A 22,805-nucleotide genomic window follows, 5' to 3' on the forward strand; every position below is an offset into this window, starting at 1 on the left:
CAGCTTTATTAATTATAAAATTATTTAAATTAACAATTTAGGGTCATTGTCAACAGTAATAACTCCGTTCCTCTCGATCCCAAATACCCCCCGACAATGACCCTACCAAAACAATACAAACATAACAATTGATACATAACGAATAATACCTGGCCTACCAAAGAGGCCCCCAACATTTGTTTACCTGCAGGGGTGTACCCAGACACCCCTACACCCCTAGGTTCGTCGCCACCTCCGGGCTAGAACCTACCAAACACTTTAACTTCCGTCCTACTCCAGCCTAGAACTTGGCATAACACATTCATAACCCCCAAATAGCCAGTTTACCCAAGCCCTATTTCCCGCCGCTGTGACCAAACGGGAACTACCCCAAAACATAACACAAAGGGAGGGTGGGAGGGACAATTCACAGGTAAGGGCAGCTCAGATTAAGATGGCCTCAGCCTAAAATGGCCGCTATTTAAACTAACCCTCTCCTCCCCACACTAGCTAGGCCCACCCCCTTGACCTCCAATTCACCTGCCAACTTTCTGGCCCTGTCAAGGCCCACTCCCCCCCTGCGTTGCTCCGTGGGCTACATGACATGTGCACAGACGTTATTCGGCATGTGCAAAATTATAAATTAAACACAGACACCGCTTATTCTGTTGGAGTACAACGTCCACAGCTTTATTAATTATAAAATTATTTAAATTAACAATTTAGGGTCATTGTCAACAGTAATAACTCCGTTCCTCTCGATCCCAAATACCCCCCGACAATGACCCTACCAAAACAATACAAACATAACAATTGATACATAACGAATAATACCTGGCCTACCAAAGAGGCCCCCAACATTTGTTTACCTGCAGGGGTGTACCCAGACACCCCTACACCCCTAGGTTCGTCGCCACCTCCGGGCTAGAACCTACCAAACACTTTAACTTCCGTCCTACTCCAGCCTAGAACTTGGCATAACACATTCATAACCCCCAAATAGCCAGTTTACCCAAGCCCTATTTCCGCCACAGCACATGACTTGACCCCTTAAGCTCATGTGCGACCCCCACCACACATAAATAGGGCCTGCGCAATCCCCTCTTGCAAGCCTAAGTTGAATAAGTCGCAACCTACATCAGAAAGGTGCACACCGTCCGACCTAAAGTAACCAGGTAACATCTCCTCCAGTTCCCTGTGCCGTACCACTACGCCCCCCACTCTCCGAACAAAACTAGCCATGATCTTATTGATCTTACCCCTGGATCGTGCTACCGCGGCCGTGTCCCTGGCGTGTCTCCACCTGCACCGAGGCACTATCTCCGACCACACCACTGTCACGCCAGGGACCAGGTCCCGCAGCCGATCCACATCCCGCTTCATTTGCCTTACCAAGCCGCGCAGCGGCACCAGACCCAGGTCATTACCCCCGCCGTGGATCACCACCACGTCTGGCAATGCCCGACCCGTCACCTTGCGAAAAAGTTCCCCACTGACGCTCCGCCAGTCGAAGCCCCGATACCCAAACCAGTATATCTCCACTTGCTCCAAAGGAAAGCCCAGCTGTATCCCATTCTTTCGAACTGCAGCTCTCTTCTGAGCCCAATAGACGTAAGAATGACCAATTATCCATGCCGTCCAACCTAGGAGAGACAAAAACAACGTTAAGCATCACCCCTGCAGCCCAGCTGCGCCCCCACATTGTTATGTTCACACCAACCTGTCTGGGCGTACATACGAGCGAAACCGCATTGATTCCCAACGACCGATACGCTTGATCCGCTCGTTCCCCAAACCCAGCCGTGCGGCCTCCGTGGCCGCCCCAATGCGGAAGGAGTGCGTTCCGAATTGTAAGGGATCTAACCCCATCCCCTTTAACCCCAACCGAAAAATCTTAGTAAATTGGAAGCGCAACAGCGCTGAACCATCCGCATGCACTAAGAAGCAACCCTTGACTTCCGGCCTTAACTCCAGGAACCTGGCCCCGCAGGCCACTGGGCACACACCCGATCCCGACAACGCACCCAGTGTAACCGCACAACCTTTCCCAAAGACATCCGTCTTGGAACGGGCCAACCGTATCCGCACCCTGTCCGAACACACCGCTACGTCCTCCAATCTCAGTCCCCCATTACCCGCCTTGCTTGCACTGACCAATTCCCCAATCCTAAAAGCCCCGAAAAAGGCCCATACAAACGCCGTTGAAAACAGAGCCACCTCGTGCCCCGAAAAACATATGTCTGGTAACCGCTCCACCAAACCTTGTAGAACCTGAAATGAAACCGGCCTCCTCTCATCCCGAACCTTCTTGCCTTTCCGAAAGCCCCGCACCGCCTGTCTTACCAGGAAATGTTTTGTCACATCCACCCAACCATTGAATTTAAAGAGAAACGCCAGGGCCGCGAGGTGCCTATCCACCATGGAGGGGGAGGAATGCTCAGCAAACAAACGGCACAGAATCCATAACAATACATCCAACCGGCCAGATGCGGAGACATCCGAGCCTAACAGAAGCACCGTCTCATCCCAAACCCGCCAAACCTTAGCGTAAGAAGACCATGTGCCCGGGGCCAGCGAATGTTTTATGTACTCCCCAAGCAGGATGTCGCGAGCTGCCACATCTCCTCCGGGCAAGCGTGTCCCGAGTCCTGCGCCTCCGGTGCCGCCTCCCAAAAACGATCCCACTGAAAACGAGACAACGCGTCAGCCACAACGTTTTCCAAACCCGGAATATGCTTAGCCGTGAACACAATGTTAAATGACATGCATAACAACACCAACTGTCTTAGCAATCGAACGACCGGCAACGAGGACGCAGACAAGCCATTAATGGCCTGCACCACTGCCATATTATCCGAATAAAATACTACCTTCTTGTTAGAAAGGTCCCTACCCCACAGCGTCACCGCCACCACCACCGGAAAGAACTCCAGGAATGCCAGGTTCCTAATCAGCGGGCTCGACCTCCAAGCCACCGGCAACACTCCTCCGCGCACCACCGACCCGCGAAAAAGGCCCCAAACCCTACGCTACCCGAAGCGTCCGTGAACAGTCTCACATCCTCCGAGGACCCCACCGGTACCCGGAAAAACACCCGACCATTAAAATCCCGCAGAAAGCGCGCCCACACCTTTAAGTCAGCCCTCATCTCAGCTGAAACTCTCACGTAGTGCGACGGCCGCTTCACCCCGCTCGTTGCGTGAGCCAGCAGCCGGCAAAAAACTCTCCCCATGGGAATCACCCGACAAGCGAAGTTAAGGCTCCCTATCAACGACTGCAAACCCCTCAACGTCACCTTCCTCGCCTTTGCCACCGCATCCACCGATTCCCGCAGGGCGTGCAGTTTGTCAAGCGGCAACCTGCACTCCCCACGCACCGAGTCAATTTCCAGCCCTAGGAAACTGAGGCACGTTACCGGTCCCACCGTTTTATCTGCCGCCAACGGCACCCCAAACTTATGTGCTACCCACTGGAACACTTTCAGTACCTGCCCACAACGCCCCGTCCCTGCCGGGCCGACACACAAGAAGTCGTCCAGGTAGTGTACCACCGCACCCCCGGCCGACTCCTTCCGGACCACCCACTCCAGGAACGTGCTGAACTTTTCAAAGTATGCGCAAGATATAGCGCAACCCATAGGCAAACAGAGATCCACAAAGAACTCCCCGTCGAAGTAGCAACCAAGTAAATGATGACAATCCGGGCGAATGGGAAGCAATCTAAACGCCGCCTCCACATCCACCTTAGCCATCAATGCCCCGCGCCCCGCCCTCCGCACCAACTCAACAGCATTGTCAAATGATGTATAGGAGACAGAGCACAAGGTCGCGTCGATATCATCATTCACCGACGCCCCAGCCGGGTACGATAAGTGATGTATCAAACGGAACTTACCCACTTCCTTCTTAGGGACCACCCCTAGCGGTGACACCCTCAAACCCGGCATGGGCGAAGCCGCAAACGGGCCTGCCATCCTCCCCAAACTCACCTCCTTCTGCAACTTCTCCCTAACCACCCCCGGATGATCCAGCACCGATTTGAGATTCACGCAAAGCACACCCGGACCCCTGTCCTGGAACGGAATCACAAAACCGTTCGTGAACCCGTCCCACAAAAAACTGGCTACTTCCCGGTTAGCGTATTGCCTTAGCCACGGCAACATCGCGTCTACCTTCACCGGAGATGCCCCCCGCCGCAGAAACAGGGGCTGCCGCGCCAGTGCCCCCCCCTCCAGTGCCAGCTTTCCCTTTCTTGAAGCATCTGGAGAGGCCATGATTGCCACCACAGCCGGAGCACTCATGTTTGAATCTACAGGACGCTCCCCACTTGCACTGCCCCTCGTTGAAGAGCCAGCACAAACCCTTCTTCTGTCCCGCCGACGCGCCACCACTTGGGCCCGCGCCGGCTGTCCCGAGAAAGGGGGCACTCTTTTGGGCCATCATCAACCTCATCCACAAAGGCAGGTCCATCTGGTCCCACCGCATGGCCGGATTCGCCGCTAGGCGCTGCCTAAACTGCTCATCATACCTCCACCAAGCGAGTCCCCCGTAGGTCCTGTATGCATCCCCAATGCCGTCCAGATAGCAAAAAAGCTGTGAGCACCGTTCCGGGTTCTTTTCCCCGATCACGCTCGCCAGTATACAGAAGGCACGCAGCCAGTTACCGAATGTCTTAGGTATTTTTCGATACTTACGCCGTTTCTCCTCTTCCTCCTTTTTTGCGTCCTTCTTGTCTTCCTCCTTTAAATCTAAAAACTCCTCTAAGGGAAGAAGAGAAAATATTTCGACAAATTCCCCCTTTCCTATCCTCTCCTTAACTTCAGCCTTCAAATGACAGCCCAATGGTCCCGCGAAGGACACGTGGACATTCTGTCTAGCTGCCTCCGAAATATCACCGCGGTCCTCCAGAGCACCCGCACAGTCGTCCTTCCCAGTATCCGCATCCGCGGCGCCCCCTCTCGCGCCCCCCGCCGTTGTCGCCACGGGACCCCTTCCCACACCTAAGTCGCTATCCGCTGCCCACACCTTCCCGAAGTGCCCAGGGGACCCAGCCTCCCCCGACCATGACCCCAAAAGTGATTGTAAGCATCCTAACAAACTCCCAGAATGAGGTGTAGATGTCAACTCACCACCCACTCCCCGGACCTCGGATGGCCGCGGGGGTACCGTCCTTTCGACCGCCTCGACTGGCTCCGAAGCGTCCAGGGGACGTCGTTTCCTGCCCGCCCTGCTGCGATCCAATCTTGTAGGCGACACACTTCGTGACCTGTAATGAGAAGGTGACGTGGGTAGTCTGTTCATATTGAGCCTCACCCGCCCATCACATCTGTCTCCTGTCCCGTCAAGACCAGACCCCGTCCCCCGCTTGGCCTGGGACCCACGGTCGCTCCTAGTCCCACTCCGCCTGGAAACAACACTGTCTTTCGACCCTGACTCGCTGCGCCGGTACCTCCTCCATCCGTCCCTAGTGGTGGACCTCCTCCTCCTATCCCTACTCCTCGAATTACTCCTGTCCTTGGACCTGCCTCGCTCCGAAGATCGTCCTGAACTGCCATATCCATCCCTCCCGCTGCTTGGCGTGGCTCTATCTGCCCCCTTCGTGGGGCCTGCCCTGCGCCGTCGAACCTGGGAGCGACCTGAGAAGGCCTCCCACGCATCACACCCCCGGGGGTCCCCGTCTGCATGGCCCCTCTTCTGGCTCCCACTATCCCGCCTCGCGCTGTCCTTCCCGGTCACCATCTCCCTTACTCCCATTCCAACACTCCGCTCCTGGCTGTAGTCCCTCTGCACCTCTGACCTGCCGCTGGGCTGGGGCACACTCCCACTCCTCTGGCTCCCTTCCTCCCCGGAATCCACTGCTGAGGACCTAACCCCTGACAGGGCTGACTTGCTTGTCGAGCTGCCCGCCTGGACCCCACCACCTCCATGTGAGCCCGCTGTCATGGTCCTCCCCGATCCCCTGACACCCCCCTGCCCCTCAGTGTTGCCCCCAGGGGGCGACTCACCGGGACGCTGGGACACCAGCACTGCTCCTCTTCCGATCCTCTGCTCAGCCTCCTTGCCCTGGGCACCAGCAACATCCAGGGGTGTCCTTTCTTCCGCCCGACGGCAGAGGGCGCTCTGGGCTAGAGGCCCCTTCCCGGCCTTCCGTCGCACCTGACCGGCAACGTGACGACCATGCAGCACCGGCCGCCGTTCCGAGCCTCCCCGGCTTCCAGACCCACCAGCCACCTCACGCTCCCTGACCGCAGGGCTCTTCTTCCTCCGCGCCGCCGGCACCGCACCCGGACTGAGCCGCTGGGGCGGTCTCGCCCGCCTGACAGGCCTCTTCTCCGCCGCACTGACGGGGGGAGCAGACGTGCTCGGAACCCCCAGCTGCTCCTGTAACCATCCGAAGCCTCTCTCCTGTACCAACGATCGGACTCCAGCCAGGATTTCTTCGGCGGACGCCATGACCTGCAGTAAAAGACAAAGAAGAAGAGCTACTCTGACCTGCAACAATTCACAGGTAAGGGCAGCTCAGATTAAGATGGCCTCAGCCTAAAATGGCCGCTATTTAAACTAACCCTCTCCTCCCCACACTAGCTAGGCCCACCCCCTTGACCTCCAATTCACCTGCCAACTTTCTGGCCCTGTCAAGGCCCACTCCCCCCCTGCGTTGCTCCGTGGGCTACATATGCAGTCATACACAATGACACATATACATGCAAACTGTTACACATACTCAGAGATGCACACACCACATATACCCAGACCTATACCCATATACAATATGTTGCCATAATACACACTCTTACACATACAGACATACACACATTCAATAAACAAAACAAAAAACAAGGCCCAAACCACTAGCCTGTCAGATATTGTTCCTATATAGGGTTAACCCATGCATTCCTGGCCCAGAAGGAGTTAATTATTTATATTATAGTTGCCAATTAATTAAATCCAGAAGGGGTTAACTTCTTTATATACCAGGGGCTAGGGGATGCCTATTCCTCTGGCCCTAAAATGGTTAATATTGCCTTTTGAAGTGCCCTGGTGTCCCCAAGTCCTAGCTAACCCTCCTAATAAGTCCTCTCACGGTTTATCCTGTAACAGAATAGTTCTACTTACCTGTTGCAGTCTTGATCCCTGAGGTTCTCGGGTTTCACAGGAGGAGCACAGCCAGCCTTCCAGGAGCTCTGAGCAGCTTGCACAGTGACTGCAGTGAGAGAGCAAGCCACCGGGAGCTGGGCAGAGTATGGAGCTGGCAGCATTTGGACCTACAGCGTCAGTACACAGTTTTTTTTTTTACAATTTCCCCATTTGTTTCTTCTAAACTCCCTTTTCTTACGTTAAACTGCCTGTCCTCCCTTCAGTTCAGGCTCCTTCCCGCGTGGCCGGGGTTCTGTTTTTGAGTGGCGGGGATATGATGTAAAATCCTATCCCGCCTCCATCCACATACACTGTGACAGGCTGCATTTCAGAAAGGAGTTTAGAAACACACAGGGCTGTCTGGGGTGATCTGCTGATCTTACCATTTGGTCCATAACTTCTACTGCAACCGGGCCCCTGACAGCCACGGGCCCTCGGTCTCTGCCCGAAGTGCCTTAGTGGTCAGTCCGCCCCTGGTTATGGTTTAGTTGCGTGTCCATGAATGTGCTTTTTGTATTGGCACCTCTGCTGGGTATCCATTATGTGTATCTACTACGTCTGTTGTGTTCTGTTTTGTGAGATGACGTGTGATATTACAATGATTGCTGAGTATGGGTTATATGGTTTGTAATGAATTGGTGTGTTATGTGTTAATGTCTATTGTGTATGGGTTTAAATTGTCATTAATGCTGATACCGGAGAAACTGACGGAAGCCAAGCACAGAGAGATGGACACAGGTTTCTTCAGGAAGGAAGAGATTCTTTATTGGATCACCGATCGGGACTCAGAGGGACTAGCGTCACCAAAATACAGCAAAGTCTGAGTACTGAATACATAGAGTACATTCCTTATATAGCACTGTAGCTCCTCCCACAATTAACTACACCCACACATACCCTTAACCTATTTAATAAATAGAGTCTAAACTCATCCATCCGGTCTAACCACGTGGCTCATCTGATACAAAGGAGAGGGACGCGTAATTCCAGTTCTTACATTCCTGCACCTGGTCAGTACAGTGATAACAGTATCTTAGCTACGTGTAATTAACTAACTGATACTACAAACACATATACATACATATGCCTTGTGGCAATCTTAGCCTGCTAAACTTGTATTTTACTGGAATTACATCACATTCCCCCCTTTGATGCCTCTGATATTTCACAATTACTTGAGGCATCACTTAACCTTGGTTTGCATATACCTCAGGTTACCATGAACCAGACCAGACTTATCTTATGATGTGAATCTTTTAACACTCATCTTCCTGCATTGGTTCTCCTTGATCTAGAGCCTTATACTTATATATCGCCATTATCTGTGCAGCAGCCTTCCTCTCTGCTATACTTCCTATCAGGCTTTGCACAGACCTAACTACTAAGGGTATAAGACACGGTAGGAGTAGACACAACAGTAAAATCAGTAGGACTCCACCTACCACTGCCTTAAGCCCTCCAAACCACTCATACCAGCTACCAAACCAACTACTTGGATTGTACCCTTTCCATACCTGAGTAGGCACATGCACTAGTTTAACCATATGGCTAGTAAGCTCAGCTATTGCTTGCCCTTCGTCATCTATTTGAAGACAGCAATTGCTCAGGTTAAACTTCCCACATACACCTCCCTCTACTGCCAAAAGGTAATCCAAGGCTAATCTATTTTGGTACACTGCTGTCCTCATCCTGGTATTATGCTTCGCTAGAAGATTGAGTGCTTGTGAGGTCTCATTAGTAATAATCTCAACCACCGCCTGTAATCTTATAATACGGTTGAGCATATAAATTGGGGTTCTATAACCAAAGGTACCATCTTCTGCCCACGTGGCTGGCCCATAATAATCTATGATACGCTGGGGAGGCCATTCATTATCTTCCCAGGTGCCTATCTCTAAGGGTCCCCTTTTCTTCCTATGATTCACATCATACACTTTAACACCTAAAGTCTCACCTGTTTCAATCGGTAACAAGAAGAAGGATGGTTTGAGCATACCCAACACACATGCCCCTTCCCAGTCCTGTGGCAACTCCGAATAGGCTTTCTTACCACAGATCCAGTACAAATTTGCTGGGGCTCTCCAGGTAGATGTGATGGATAAATCAAACCACACATCCTTTAAACTGGCATATCTAGCAAACGGGTTAGATGGTTCTGAGACATTTGAAGCCGACCACCAAGTTGTATTTTTAGTATCATCATCATAAGCTTTTTGCCCTAGACAAGTTAATTCTCCTACAGAAGTATTATACATTATTCCTTTCCTTGCTATGCAAACATAACCTATGATGGAGGTCTTTAATCTCCACTCAGATTTACCTCTAACACTCAAATGATAATCGGCTTGTGTAGATATTAGTTGGTCAACTGCCTCAGAACCGGACATTACCTCCTTTGCTTCCCAAGGCCATTGGTCTCCCATGTTAGTACCTCCACACACATAGCAGTTGGTAACATTAAGACTACCGGCAATACTTTCAGCTAGGTCAATGAACAGGTTTTTAGCGTTATGGGGGATCTTATTATCTATACTCATCTCTTCATAAAAGGAATGGTATACTTGATGAGTCTGGGAGGATACCGTATCAGTCTCTATTCCTATAAACAATAATGTCCCAGGATCTAAACCCGTCCCGTATATCTGAAACCCAAATAAATTTCCATACTTATCTAGGAACTTGTCGGGGTTATTAATAAGTATATGGACTGGGTTGCATTCCATAGACTTACAATAAGGGCTAGTCGGCAACTTAGTCACTATCATGTCTTTATCTACTGTCTGTCCCCAAGTCGCCCACCCCACACAAGACCAATATGGACAAAAGTTATAGTCTTTATTTGGGCATCTAGGACTCACATATTTATTTTTACTACTGGGACAAATATATTTATCATTAGACCCATACGTCCTCTCCCATCTAAGATCCCCACATACATTCCACGGTTTTCTACCACTTGATATCGCCTTACATGCATCAAATAGCAGAACACCCGAAGAATGTACGGATTCTAACACCGTCTTATTAATTAGGGTCCCCTGAGGATCTCCATTCCTGAGAGTCAACCAAATTGTACGAGGTTGATACTCTGGACTGAAGCACTTAGGTTCTCCTACTCCTAAATGGCACACACTATAGTCTATATTTAGGTATCTACATCTTGATACCTCTCCTTTACATTCGTATTGTGAATGCCAAATTAGGGTTTGGGAAATATGGTTACCTGTTCTCGTAGTCTTAATGCATACCTCACAGCTAGGAGTGTCGGTACCTCTACCTTCCTGAATATAAAAACACATATAAATAAACACAATCAAAAGCACATCTTTCGCCGTCATCCTCAGTCTTCGTCCGTGCGATGGAACCTCAGCTTCCAGGATGTGAGGGCTGCAGGGAATGGAGTTCTGCTCGTCTTCACAGGTGTCCCTTCGAGACTTTCCTGGCTTATACACTATGTGTTGGTAAGCGGACAGGCTTTATTATGGCCTTCTCACTCACACCTGTAACAATAAAATTTGTAATCCACAATAATTCCTCGTTACTCCGACTGAGTAGTGCGTTTCAACCGGATCTTGCAGGGATTCTCTGGATCTGCTGTAATTTGCCAAGAATCGACTGCTGCTGGTTTAACCCTGGAGTGATGTATCCACGGAGTTACTTCGGCTACTTTTATCGCTGTAGGGGTAGACAAAAGAACAACATAAGGACCTCTCCACTTGGGCCCTAACGGTACATTATTCCACTCTTTAATCCACACTTGGTCTCCTGGATGATAACTATGAACAGGGGGATAAATATTCACAGGTAATCTATCTTGTACCCATTTCTGTACCTCCTCCATAGTCTTACCCAACTCTACAACCTGCTGCCGGGTAATTCCTTCTCCCAACTGACTCAAGTCCCCCCTTAAGTTACCAAGTACGGGAGGTGGTCGCCCATACATGATTTCAAAAGGAGAGAGGCCCATCCTTCTGGTAGGGGTACTGCGGATTCGCAATAAAGCTATGGGTAAGAGAACGTTCCACTTAAGTTGGGTTTCCTGACACATTTTAGCCAACTGGTTCTTTATAGTTCTATTCATTCTCTCTACCTTACCAGAACTCTGGGGTCTATATGCAGTATGAAGCCTCCACTTTATACCAAGCATATGAGTCAGTTGTTGTAGGCACTGATGAACAAAAGCTGGACCATTGTCCGATCCTATAGAACAGGGTAGTCCATATCGGGGTATTATTTCTCGTAGCAGGAATCTTACAACTTCTCCTGCTTTCTCTGTACGAGTAGGACATGCTTCTACCCAGCCTGAATAGGTGCACACAATTACCAACAGGTAACGATGTCCACCCGATTTAGGCATTACTGTAAAGTCTATTTGTAGATCGGACATGGGGAGTCCCCCCATAAACTGGACTCCTGGTGGCTTTACTGGTCCTTGTCTTGCATTATTCTTAGCACACGTTACACATCTGCGTACAATGGCCTGAGTCAAGTTGGACAATCTTGGTATGTAGAAATGTTTCCTGAGAGATTCTTCAGTACTGTCTCTCCCAGAATGTGTCCCGTTGTGATAATTTTGGACAATTTCTACCGCTAGTGATGCTGGTATGACTATTCTTCCATCTTCTAGCTGATACCACTTGTTCTCCAAATACTTTCCCGGTTCAGTCTTTAACCACTCCTCTTCTTGAGCTGTATAAACTGGAGTCCATTGGGACAGTGGAGTTGGTATAAGAGCAGCTATATGCCCCACATACTCCTGTCTTCCTGATTCAGCAGCACGCTTAGCTGCACTATCTGCCATCCGATTTCCCTTGGTTACATCACCATCTCCTCTCAGATGCGCTCGACAATGTATGATACCGACTTCTTTCGGCTCCCACACTGCTTCCAATAGTTGTAGGATTTCAGCTGCGTACTTGATTTCTTTGCCTTCTGAATTCAGTAGTCCTCTTTCTTTATACAAAGCTCCGTGGGCATGAGTGGTTAAAAACGCATACTTAGAGTCCGTATAGATATTTACTCTTAAACCTTCAGCCAATTGTAACGCTCGTGTTAGTGCTATTAATTCTGCCTTTTGTGCTGATGTTCCTTTCGCCAGTGGCCGAGCTTCTATCACCTTGTCTATTGTTGTCACTGCATATCCTGCATAGCGGATCCCTTCTTTCACATAACTACTGCCGTCGGTGTAATATTGAACATCGGGGTTCTGGATGGGAAAATCACGAAGATCTGGTCTACTTGAAAATACTTCATCCATTACTTCCAAACAATCATGTTGACTTTCAGTAGGTTGCGGCAAAAGGGTAGCTGGATTTAAGGTGTTTACAGTCTCTAAATGCACTCTTGGGTTTTCACACAACATTGCTTGATACTTGGTCATACGGCTGTTACTAAACCAATGATTTCCTTTGTAATCCAACAACGTCTGTACTGCATGTGGGACTCGTACATAAAGTTCTTGACCCAGAGTGAGTTTATCGGCTTCAGCTACTAGCAGGGCGGCTGCAGCTACGGCTCTTAGACAAGGTGGAAGTCCGCTGGCCACTGCATCCAGTTGCTTAGACATGTAGGCAACAGGTCTTTGCCATGATCCCAAGTACTGTGTCAATACTCCCACAGCCATTCTTCTTTGCTCGTGTACATATAAGTAGAATGGTCGTGTGTGATCAGGTAGACCTAATGCTGGGGCACTCATCAAAGCCTTCTTCACATCTTCAAATGCCGTTTGCTGTTCTTGGGTCCATAAGAAGGGGTCGTGCTCTGTACCTTTGATGGCTGCGTACAGAGGTTTTGCCAGTATCGCATAGCTGGGAATCCATATCCTACAGAAGCCTGCTGCCCCCAAGAATTCTCGCACTTGTCTTCTATTCTTGGGTATTGGTATTTGGCAGACAGCTTCTTTTCTCTCTGGCCCCATAATCCTTTGACCTTCAGAGATATGGAATCCCAGATACTTGACAGTTGGCAAACACAACTGAGCCTTCTTCCTGGACACCTTGTATCCTGCCTTCCAGAGAATATGTAGTAGATCGTGCGTTGCTTGCTGACATTTTTCTTTTGTAACTGCTGCTATCAACAAGTCATCTACATATTGTAACAATACACATTCTCCTGGGATAGACTCGAAATCCAGTAGATCTTGACTTAGAGCTGAACCAAATAGGGTAGGTGAATTTTTAAACCCTTGGGGCAGTCTTGTCCAAGTCATTTGGCGTTTTGAGCCCGTTACAGCGTTCTCCCATTGGAAAGCGAAAATACATTGGCTTTCTGCGGCAATTCGGAGGCAAAAGAAGGCATCTTTGAGATCTAAGACTGTGAAGTAAGTAGCCCCGCCCGGAATTAAAGCAAGCAGGTTATATGGATTGGGTACAACTGGATGTATGCTAACAACCGCATCATTGACTGCTCTTAAGTCCTGTACAGGTCGATACTCATCTGTACCGGGCTTTTGAACAGGCAGCAATGGGGTGTTCCAGGGGGAAGTACAGAATTTTAGGATACCATACCGTATGAACTTATCCAGATAGGATTGGATGTTCTTCTTAGCCTTCTGCGGAATGTGATATTGTCTTAGGCTCACTGGATAAACCCCATGTTTCAGTTCAATTTTTATTGGTGGAATATTGCGGGCCAGTCCTGGTGGGTTGTTCTCTGCCCAAACTCCTGGTATGTTAAACAATGTCTCATCACTCCTAGGGTTTTGGCTAGTCAACACTGTATAAAGTCGCCACTCTTCTTCCTTTGGTACGGATAAAGTCATAATACCTGAAGGTCCATTAAACTTTAAGGATGTTGTTCCATTTGGTAGGAACGTAATCTGCGCTTGTAATTTTGATAGCATATCACGTCCCAGCAATTGGACTGGACATTCAGGCATATAAAGGAATTGGTGTTTTACTACGTGGCCTCCCAATGTACAGAGTCGACTTTTAAGAACCGGTTTTTCAGCACTTCTTCCAGTTGCTCCTATCACAGTAATAGTCCTTCCAGATGGAGGAGCAACTAGATTAGTCACCACTGAATGTTCAGCACCAGTGTCGATCATGAACGCACTCCTTTTCCCCCCTATTGATACATCGACCATAGGCTCCGCTCGACCAAGGGGGATGGAGCCCGGTCGGTATCAATAGTCCTCCATGACAGTGTCAGCCAATCCTACAAAGTCCCTACCTTCTCTATCGCGGGACCTTTGCGCTGCTGGAATATACCTGTCTTCCCTAACACTTCCTCTGTTCCCATTACTCCCTCTATAACCATTACTCCCTCCGGGGCCTCCTCTACCTCTCGCTCTACCTCTAAAGTTTCCGTAGCCTGCCCTGGGTTGGTCTCTCTCGTACTGCTCTCTTTGCGGACATTCGTTCCTCCAATGCCCTTCTTCCTTGCAATACGCGCATTGATCCCTACTCAAAGGCTCCCTACTCCATCTATTATTGCCTCTATCTGGGCCCCGTTTATCTACGCCTGCGATCGCTACCGCTAGCATATCAGCCTTTTTACGCATCTTGCGCTCTTCCTCTTTCTTACTTTCTGTATCCCTGTTCATATAGACCTTATTTGCTACCTCCATTAGTTGGGTGATGGACATACCTGCAAACCCTTCTAACTTTTGTAGCTTGCGCTTAATATCTCCGTATGCTTGGCTGACAAAGGCGGAGTTAACCATTCGGGAATTGTCTGCGTCTTCCGGATTAAAGGGGGTATACAAGCGGTATGCCTCCAATAATCGGTCATAAAAGACACTGGGCGCTTCATCGCTTTTCTGGATCACCTCAACTGTCTTCGACATGTTAATGGCTTTCTTTCCTCCGGCTTTCATGCCAGCAATTATAGCGTCTCTATAGGCTCTGAGTTGAACCATATCAGCACCATTTACGTTCCAATCGGGATCGGTGTTGGGATAGTGTGTCGCGGCCCATGCTGCTGGATTGGCTTGGTTCAAAGCACGGGCTCTATCCTCTAATGCTTTAATGGCTGCTTGATTTATTCTTGTCCTTTCCTCATTGTTAAATAAAGTCATTAGTAACTGCTGGCAATCAGCCCATGTCGGATTATGCGTCTGTACTATTGAGGTGAACAGATCAGTCATAGCTTGTGGTTTCTCAGTATACGAGGAATTATGGGTCTTCCAGTTTAAAAGATCGGTTGTGGTAAATGGGACATATACGAAGACTGGGTCAGCGTGTGCCATTTGACCTGCGGCATCGATATAAGCTGACCCGGGATTCAGACGAAGAGGCATCTGATAGTGCTTTAATTGTTGGGCACCAGTCAACTGTCGGGTTTGGATGGGGCTACCTAGAGAGGCGTCAGTCATGGGTTCCGGTCGGGGAGAGATAGGGTATGGGGATGTGGGAGGTCGGTTTTGGGAAAAGGTCGTAAATAAAACACTTCGAGCCGAGCTAGATGAAGCTTGACCGGAAGTCTGAAGTGGCGCCAAATCAGGATATTCGTTTCTAATGGGGGTGGATTCTGGTTCCGGAAGGGGAGATTTAGTACGAGGGGGGGTGGATCCTGTACTGGAGGAGGAAGCGGAAGTGGATGAGGGTAATGAGGGGAGGGGTGCAGGACTTCCTGCGTTTGCGTCACTTCTTCTTAACGGAAAGTAAGGGGGCGGCAAAGGGATCTCGGACTCAGGGGGCGTGTCCAAAATGGGCCTAACACCAGTCCTAGTGGACGAGCAAGTCCTAGCTACCATGAGGCGACACTGCTCCTCGTGGCATGTCTGGAGCCATTTTGGCGAGTCATTTACGGCCTGTCTCCAACAGTCAATATAAGGAAACTGGCCGTAAAGTTCAGGCCTACCCGATACAGCCACGTGTAAGCGCTGTACCAGAGTTGGATCCAAACTGCCACGTGGCGGCCATGCCGCAACCAAAGTAGGCCACTCCCTAGTACACAAAGTGACCAAACGTACAGGAGACATCTTTACCCCAAAATCACAAACTTTGAATCCCTTTTTAAAATTCTTAACCATACATCCTAAGGGATCCGGAATCGTTGACTGCGACGCACCCATACTTAACAATGGAACGTCGTCGACAACGAATACTATACACGCGTACTATTCAACAGTCACACCCGTTTCCTCTGGCAACAGCACCACGTGGTACGGTTACCAAGTGAAACGTACACAATAACAATAAACACTCAGGGAATTCCCGTACACACACAGCTGTTACACCAGTCACTATATAATCAATATTATGCCCTTTGGCGTAACTATACAGTCACCCACGCTATAATTCTCTATATACGAATTACCCGTCTATAACACACCCCAGTAACATCGTCTTTTACAAATAGCGGTTACAGTACGGTTAGCATAGGTCAAAGCACAAGTTAAGGTCACAATACAATTATTAGTGGTTATGGTGTTAAACATGCAATGGACGACAATGATTAGTACTTATTATATAATGTCAGTAAATATACAGGGTTATGGTACCGTGCACTATAATACAGCAACACACTATTAACACTCTCGCTAGACGGCTGAGCTCGCGCTATCTAACAAGATATACACTTTACTAAAACAATCGTTAACACATTTACAATTCCCAACTAAACTATTGGCCAGTACCTTGAATGGACTACCTAAAACTATATACACCCGTTTTGGTTAGCCACACTGCCCAATCACCACATATATAGCGAGCTAGAGAACCGAATTTACACAGGCGCCTCTTAGTCGCACTATCAAAAGTCTAGTGGGTTCCAAATTTACACGCCTTCCCACTTAGCCCAGATAGGATGAGAACTAGCGAACCGAATTTACACAGGCGCCGCTTAGTCTCCCGGTCCCTCCGACCTAGCGAACGTAATATACACCCTAGAACGCTAGTCTAGACAAGACACCGGTGTCCGGCTAGGGCTATTTACACCAGGACCCCGCCTGACTAACCAAATCAAACGGTCTGACTAAAGAGCGTTCGATCGAGCGGTGCGCCTTCGCTCCTTCCCTCCGACAGAGGGGGCAGATACACTGATTCAAAACCCCTTTGGGCCTACCGCACAATCGGTATACCCCTAGTGGGTCCTGCCGTCTAAAACAGCAGTTGTCTTACCTCCTCGTTCCTGAACCTGAGTTCACACTCATCGACGGGGACACCCCAGCACTTCTCACGTAGAGGCCGATGATCTCCTGGACAACAGACCAGTGGCGCCGAGACGAAGGGAGGTCCACGCAGAAGTTCAGGGGTGCAGCCGTAGAGAACGTGGGCAAAGATAGACCGTCTCACGCCTCTGCCTCTCAGCTACCGTTGAACGATGAGCTTCCCGGCCAACGCACCAAATGATACCGGAGAAACTGACGGAAGCCAAGCACAGAGAGATGGACACAGGTTTCTTCAGGAAGGAAGAGATTCTTTATTGGATCACCGATCGGGACTCAGAGGGACTAGCGTCACCAAAATACAGCAAAGTCTGAGTACTGAATACATAGAGTACATTCCTTATATAGCACTGTAGCTCCTCCCACAATTAACTACACCCACACATACCCTTAACCTATTTAATAAATAGAGTCTAAACTCATCCATCCGGTCTAACCACGTGGCTCATCTGATACAAAGGAGAGGGACGCGTAATTCCAGTTCTTACATTCCTGCACCTGGTCAGTACAGTGATAACAGTATCTTAGCTACGTGTAATTAACCAACTGATACTACAAACACATATACATACATATGCCTTGTGGCAATCTTAGCCTGCTAAACTTGTATTTTACTGGAATTACATCAATGCGAGCCTTTAGTGTTTTTACAACAGGTCAAATGCTGTACAGCCGGCAAGAATAAAACCATTGCATGCTATCACTCCTGGAGATTATTTAAAGGGACACTATAGTCAACATATAAAAGCAAGAAAGACAGGTCCCCCAGCCTTCTTTCTTGCTTTTATATAAACTTGCCATAAAAAAAAAAAAAAAAAAAAATCTGAGTAAGTTTTAATAATAAAACTTACCTCCATTCCAGCGCCGAGCTCCCCGCTAGGCCACGCCCCCTTTTAGTCAAAATGACAAAATCGCAGTGCCCAATAGGACGCTTCTCCTTGAGAAGCGTCATCGCGATGTGGTGCGCATGCGCGGTTTCATTGAATGCCGCCCTATGAAGAAACTCAGAGCTCAACCGCGCATGTGCGCGGAATACGCGTTCGCGAGCTGAGCTGTCTGACTGACAGCTCAGCTCACTTTCTATACCCGCGGTGCCCGGCCGGAGTGATAGGAAGGTGCACACTGAGTGTGCACTTCCTGTCAGTCCGGCCGGTTACAGGAAACAGAAACTCCTGTTCCGCGCTGAGTTTCTGTTTCCTGTAACCGGCCGGACTGACAGGAAGTGCACACTGAGCGTGCACCTTCCTATCACTCCGGCCGGGCACCGCGGATCGGAGACCAGCTCGGCCACGCTACAGGGGAGGGGGTAAGAAGGGGGGGGTGAGTAGGAAGAAGGGAGGGGGGAGTAAGAAGAGGGGAGGGGAATAAGAAGAGGGGAGGAGGGGAATAAGAAGAGGAGAGGGAGGGAATAAGAAGAGGGGAGGAGGGGAATAAGAAGAGGGGAGGAGGGGAATAAGAAGAGGGGAGGGGGGGAATAAGAAGAGGAGAGGGAGGGAAAAAGAAGAGGGGAGGAGGGGAATAAGAAGAGGGGAGGGGGGAATAAGAAGAGGGGAGGGGGGAATAAGAAGAGGGGAGGAGGGGAATAAGAAGAGGGGAGGAGGGGAATAAGAAGAGGGGAGGGGGGAATAAGAAGAGGGGAGGGGGGAATAAGAAGAGGGGAGGAGGGGAATAAGAAGAGGGGAGGGGAGGAGGAGAATAAGAAGAGGGGAGGGGGGAATAAGAAGAGGGGAGGAGGGGAATAAGAAGAGGGGGGAGTAAGAAGAGGGGGGAGTAATAGGGGAGGGGGAGTTAGAGGGGACAGGGGAGTAAGAAGAGGGGAGGGGGAATAAGAAGAGGGGGAGTAAGAGGAGGGGGTAGTAAGAAGAGGGGAGGGGGAATAAGAAGGGGGGGAGTAAGAAGAAGGGGGAGTAAGAAGAAGAGGGGAGTAAGAAGAGGGGGAGTAAGAAGAGGGGAGGGGGATAAGAGGAGGGGGGAGTAAGAAGAGGGGAGGGGGAGAGTAAGAAGGAGGGGAGATAAGAAAAAGAGGGGGGAAGAAGAGGGGGAGGGGGAGTAAGAAGAGGGAGAGGGGGAATAAGAAGAGGGGGAGGGGGGAGTAAGAAGGAGGGGAGATAAGAAGAAGAAGGGGGTAAGAAGAAGAAGGGGTGAGTAAGAAAAAGAGGGGAGAGTAAGAAAAAGAGGGGGGTAAGAAGAAGAAGAGGAGGGAGTAAGAAGAAGAGTGGGGGTAAGAAGAAGAAGGGGGAGTAAGAAGAGGGGGGGAGTAAGAAGAAGGGGGAGTAAGAAGGAGGAGAGATAAGAAAAAAGAGGGGGTAAGAAGAAGAAGGGGGAGTAAGAAGAAGAGGAGGTAAGAAGAAGAGGGGGTAAGAAGAAGAAGGGGGTAAGAAGAAGAGGGGGTAAGAAGAAGAAGGGGGTAAGAAGAAGAGGGGGGTAAGAAGATGAAGGGGGATTAAGAAGGACAGGGGGAAGTAAGAAAAAGAGGGGGGAGTAAGAAGAAGAAGGGGGCAGTAAGAAGAAGAAGGGGGTAAGAAGAAGAAGAGGGGGTAAGAAGAAGAAGGGGGAGTAAGAAGAAGAAGAGGGGGTAAGAAGAAGAAGGGGGAGTAAGAAGAAGAAGAGGGGGGTAAAAAGAAGGGGGGAGCAATAAGAAGAAGGGGAGTAATAAGAAGAAGGGGGTAAGAAGAACAAGGGGGGGAGTAAGAAGAACACAGGGAGGAGGGGGGTAAGAAGAACACAGGGGGGTAAGGAGAACACATAGAGGGAGGAGTGAGAAGAGCACAGGGAGGGTGCAGGGGGGGATGAGAAAAGCACAGGGAGGGTGGGTGAGTGTGAGAAGAGACCGCTAGGGGAGGGTGGGGGAGAGGAGGGACCACTAAGGGGCCGGGGAGAGCTCTAAGGGACAGAAGGGACAGCTCTATAGGACAGGGGGCAAGAAGAGGAGCTCTTTCACACTACGCGCACACACACACAATGCATCCCTATACATACACAGAAACACACAATGCATCCCTATACATACACAGAAACACACAATGCATCCCTTACACACAGAGAAACACACAACGCATCCATTACACACACACACAATGCAACCCTTACACACAAAGACAATGCATCCTTTGCACACATACACAGAAACAGACAATGCAAACCCTTACACACACATGCAAACACACACACTGCTTTTCTTACATACACACAGAAACACAATGCATCTCTTACACTCAATGCACACACATACAGACACGCACCTTGCATCCCTTATGCATACAAACACAGATTCACACAATGCATCCCTTACACACAACCAGAAACACATAATACATCCCTTATACACAAATACACACTGCTTCCACTACACACAAACACACTGCATCACCTGCACATACTGGTATCCCTATACACTACATACCATAAGCACACATATGAGATAACACATAACACATCCCCTACACACTCCACTCCCTGTGAGCGAACTCATGGGTGGGTGGAACATATAAGTGGACTTATGAGTGGGCCTTATGGGCATACTCACCGTCAGGCCCTGGGGCCCAGACCTTGAGCTGTGTAAGGGGCCCCGAAAAAATGGAGCTGCTTCTAATTCTCCCAGAACATTGAATTTTGTGACCACAGTTGCAAACAGCCTCCAGAGATCCTGTTCTACACCAGACCAGTGGAGCCAAACTGCAGCCCATCATCATCCTCATCTGGTTGTAAGTAGGCAATCTAGTATATTATTAGTGATACTAATCTATAATTTACCTCACATTAAAGGGTCACTAGCTTAATGAAGTGGTTCTGGTGTCTATAGACGGTCCCTGCAGGCTTTTTAATGTAAACACACACTGTGTGCAGCACTGGCGTTAGTTCATATGGCAGGTCATATGGGTGGGGCATTGTGATGTCACATGGGGGGGGGCGGCAAATTTATATTTTGTCTAGGGCGGCAAAAATCCTTGCACCGGCTCTGATCCTGGGCAGGTGCACCAGTCTACTGGAGACCCACAGGAGGGGAGTGCACTGATTGCACTGCACTCTCCTCCTGCCCAGATCTGTCTTTACCACAGTGCAAGTGCCCTCTGCCCCTAATTTACAGTGGCTCACACTCACAACAAGCAGTGCCTGGAGCCCTTTGCAGAGACGGGAACAAAGAGGTTCTGCGGCAGCTGGCCGTCCTGCAAGCATTACATTAAACAGCTGTTCCCCATGCAGCCACAGGTGGCGTTGTGCTGGGAGACTGTGATTACTCTTCACTTCCTCCCAGCCTACAGAGCAGCGCATGGGGGAGAGAGGAGGAGGCATGATTTAATCTTGAATAAATCCTCTAAGCAAACCTTTATAAATTTGGGGGGATCAGCTCTGTTTCCACAGTTTATTGGTGTTTACTCTGATGTCTGTATTAATATTGAGGGATGTCTAAGTAGTAACATCAGTGTGTGTAAGCAGGGCCAGCCGTTGGGGTGGGCAAGCTGTGCGGTCACGCAGGGTGCCATGACAACAGAGGCGCCCGGCGGCCAACACAGCTCACAAGTTGGGTACACCAGCATATTTAATTTAAACGATTCGCTGGTGGTCCACTAGTGCGCACCAGCAGTAGGTGCAGTCAGATCATATCCTCTCCCTCGTGGTTCCGGCGCTCAGTTAGTGAGTCAGAGCACAGGCTCAGAGATTCTCAGCCTGTGCTCTGACAACATTGAAAGTCAGAGCCGTGAAGGAGTGGGTATGGCAAAGAGCTACTGATTAGCATAACATCAATATCCGTTATAAAACCAGGAAAAGGTGGGCATGGATGGTGAACTGATTTGGTGGCGCAATGGGCCACTTGACTGGTTTTGCCCCCCCAGGCCTAAGGCTGCCATCCCTCCCCTGGCTGCAGGGAGCTATAGTTCTCACCTGAACAACCTCATTAAGCTGAAGTTTTAATAATATGAGACTTTGCAGGAAAAGCGCTTGTTACATCTCACCTGGAAGGGGCCCCACAAATGTCTGCTGTTCAAATCGTGGATCCACGTTTCCCTTTGTAAATTGACTAATCCTGAAGTTGATTCTTTAACTGAAAAGTGATTGGAAGGACAAAGAGATGGCTCTCCCTCATAAAGGAGTACTATTATTAGTATTAGGGGAGTATTGTCCAGCTCAGAGTTAACTCTACTTTTAAAGTGCATTGCACTTTTAAATTGTTTTTGTCAAAGAAAAAATTGTTATCCATATTGATGTGACATACTCTCTCTCACCTTGCGGTCTCTACAACCAACGGCCGTGCGTCTGCATGACTGACACTTGCGGCATGTTAATGGACGCTGCGGATCCACAGCAAGTTATACCCCCACGTCCACCCACGTTGTTGTTGACGACGTTGGCGTGCGCATGATGTCATGCGGGCGCCACCCGCGCACGCTTTGGAGTCAAAGATCGATCTCAGCCAATCAGAAAGGTAAAACGTGTATTTAAACTCTAAATTACCTTTCTTCATTGCCCTGTCGTGGTTTCCCTAGTGGTTGTCTGAGAGTGTGTTCCTGAACGGTTATATTCTGTTTTTTGACTTTGGCACTGGTTTTGACTCCCTGTATTCTGGTATCCCTGACTTC

Source organism: Pelobates fuscus, chromosome 2, assembly GCF_036172605.1.
Source record: "Pelobates fuscus isolate aPelFus1 chromosome 2, aPelFus1.pri, whole genome shotgun sequence".
Taxonomy (NCBI): Eukaryota; Metazoa; Chordata; class Amphibia; order Anura; family Pelobatidae; genus Pelobates; species Pelobates fuscus.